Here is a 2,685-nt window from a genome sequence, read left to right as displayed (position 1 = left end):
AAAGCATTAACCTTCATTTTATTCCCAAACTCACATGGAAGAGGGAGGCGTCCAGGATCCTCCATCTTTTCTGGTGTTTCACCTAACACAGCTTTTGAAGTTTGTTCACTTTGAATCACTGTAGACTGCTTCTTTAATTGCCCTCGAGTGTCTATCAAGTCTTGCAGTAATTTATGGTTCTCGGCAGCTTTGGATAAGGACTCGACAAAGGGGGTATTAATTGGGATTCCCTTCACATGCTTTACAAACTCTAAATGCTCCTTCTTCAGTTGACTAAGTGCAGCTCGGGTGGGAAATGGAAAAGGTGGATGATAAGCTGGAACAGGCTCAAAGGTTTTTTTATCAGACATGCGCCACGTCCTGGCCAGAGGAGTGCCACGTCGTGGCGCGCCTGGTTCAGTAATTTCTCCACTTTCGATCCTTGATTTCTTGGGCTGCTGCGGTTCTTCTTCCAATGCCCCAGGAACTCATAGATAGCATCTTCTTCAGTATCGATGGCCATTACGTGAGATTGGGTCTTTACTTCGGGATTCTTCAGGGACAATTTTTCATGAACTAGAGTGGCTAGTTGACCAAATTCTACTTCAAGGTTATGGATGGAGGCTTGCTGATTCTTTATCAAAGTTTGTTGTTCCATAATGGCAGAATTAGTGGCATCGTGTCTCTTTTCCGAAGCTTCCATAAACTTCATCAAAATGGTCTCTAGGTCGGGTTTCTTCTCGGCTGGTGGCTGCTCCTTTTCATAAAGGCCTCGACCTGTCTGCCTATACTTTTCTTCTTTTTGCTTCTTGTACTGTTCATATGGCAGCCACTCCTTCTTCGGTTTCCTCCAGTCCTCATCAAACTTATCCCCACTAGAGTAGCACACTTGAGCTTTTCTGTTCCCAAACTCATTTACATTGCAGTCCTTGGTCAAGTGTGGACCACTACATCTCTCACAACCCACTCTTATGGCATGTATCGACTAGTCCATTTGTGTTATCCTGCGATCCATATTATTTAGTATGGCCATGACAGCTGCTATTTCTTCAGTTTGGGCCCCTTCACCGCCTTTGATTCCATCTTGCCTCAGGTTGTGGTATTCGCGAGAGTGTTTCGCGAATTCTTCAATTAGTTCCTTGACCTCCCTTGGATTTTTCTTTATCAACGGTCCTTGAGAATCAAGGAGTTGTCTTGTCATCACATTGACCCCATCATAAAAGATTGACATTTCTTGCTGCACATTTAGGTCGTGTTGAGGGCAATTTCTGAGCAAGCCCTTGTACCGCTCCCATGCTTCGTATAGTGACTCCCTCGGCTGTTGCTAAAAGTTGGCTATTGCCTTCTTGATTTTGGCTATCTTGGATGGCGGGCAAAATTGGTCCAGGAATTGCTCACGCATTTGAGCCCAAGTGGTGATTGTACCCGGTGGGAGTGCCTTTAACCACTCTTTAGCAGCTCCTTTGAAAGTGATGGGAAGCATCCTAAGCAAGACTGTGTTTCTGTTGACATTTGGGATATTGAAGTAATCCGCAATGTCGTTGACTTCATCTAGATGCTTAAAAGCATCCTCATGATCTTTCCCGAAAAATGGGATGTCCTTCAGTGCAGTCAATATGTGTCCCTTTAGCTCGAACGTGGCAGTTGCAGGTATTGCGGGTTCGACTAAACCGGGACCCACATCTTCTCGGATTTGCTTCTTGTAAGCTCACATGGACATTTCTTCAATCGCTGCCATCTCGTTCCTTGGCTCGTTCTTGGGTTTGCTCGTGTGTTCTTCAAATTTCGGCTCGGTATCGCTTTCGGACTCGGTTTGGATGGGTGTATGATCCAAATGCTCAAGATTGCTCTTGTGCCTCGCTGATGAACTTGACTCTCCTGTTTTCTTTCCCGACTTCCTAGAAAAAGCTGACTTCAATTCTTGTAAGGGCGTCTTTTTATTGTGAAGTGCAGACTCGGGATCTTCAAGTGGTGGCACCAAGTGTGTGTTTGAGCTTCTGGTCATGAACTCCCGCAACTTGCTAAACTAAAAACGTGAAACTGAACTAAAATAAGAAAAACTAACTACAAACTAAAAATTTAGTTTTTTTTAACTGTCCACGTCGTGGCAGGTATATGGCCACGTCGTGGACTCTGTGATTGACAGAAAAATTTTATTTTGCTGAAAAATTAACTTTTTGTGGTTTTTACTCCACAAGAAGGATCGATTAATTTAATGCAAATAAATAAGCTGAAAACTAAGTTGTTCCCCGGCAACGGCGCCAAAAACTTGATGTGCACAAAAGTACTCACTAATTTTAATATTTATAACCTAACAAACTTGGCTAACTATGCACTTATAGGCAGTGTACCTAGTCAGATTACATTATAGCTTGGGTAAGTCGGGTGTCGATCACAGGGAACGGTGTTCTAATTAATTTACTTACTATTAAATTAACCTAATTTATTAACAAGTTTAAAAGGGATTTTATCTGGTTTTACAAGATCAGATGAACTTAAATCAAATTCAATGAAAACACACTCTTATTTAGTTTGAATTCACTTCTCCCTTATGGCTAGCTAATGATTATAGTTTATTAAGTTCGTTTTTAGTTGTATTAGTAATTTAGTTCTAACTTACCAATAATTAACTAATTCATGTCAAACCATGTATGTTCACAAATAATTAAACACAGAACTAATTATGAATGCAAATATGCTATGTAA

General features: G+C 41.5%; 1 non-coding gene across 1 annotated transcript; it reads left to right on the top strand.

Annotated features, from left to right (window-relative positions):
• The first annotated feature begins 1,226 nt into the window (after positions 1 to 1,226).
• LOC145071554 (small nucleolar RNA R71) lies at positions 1,227 to 1,333 on the top strand. Its single transcript, XR_013690562.1, has one exon. It is a non-coding gene; the product is annotated as a small nucleolar RNA R71 (small nucleolar RNA).
• Positions 1,334 to 2,685: the final 1,352 nt, after the last annotated feature.

This window comes from Lactuca serriola, chromosome 8 (assembly GCF_051521515.1).
Source record: "Lactuca serriola cultivar US96UC23 chromosome 8, Lser_US96UC23_V15, whole genome shotgun sequence".
NCBI lineage: Eukaryota > Viridiplantae > Streptophyta > Magnoliopsida > Asterales > Asteraceae > Lactuca > Lactuca serriola.
This window is presented reverse-complemented; position numbering and strand designations above follow the sequence as displayed.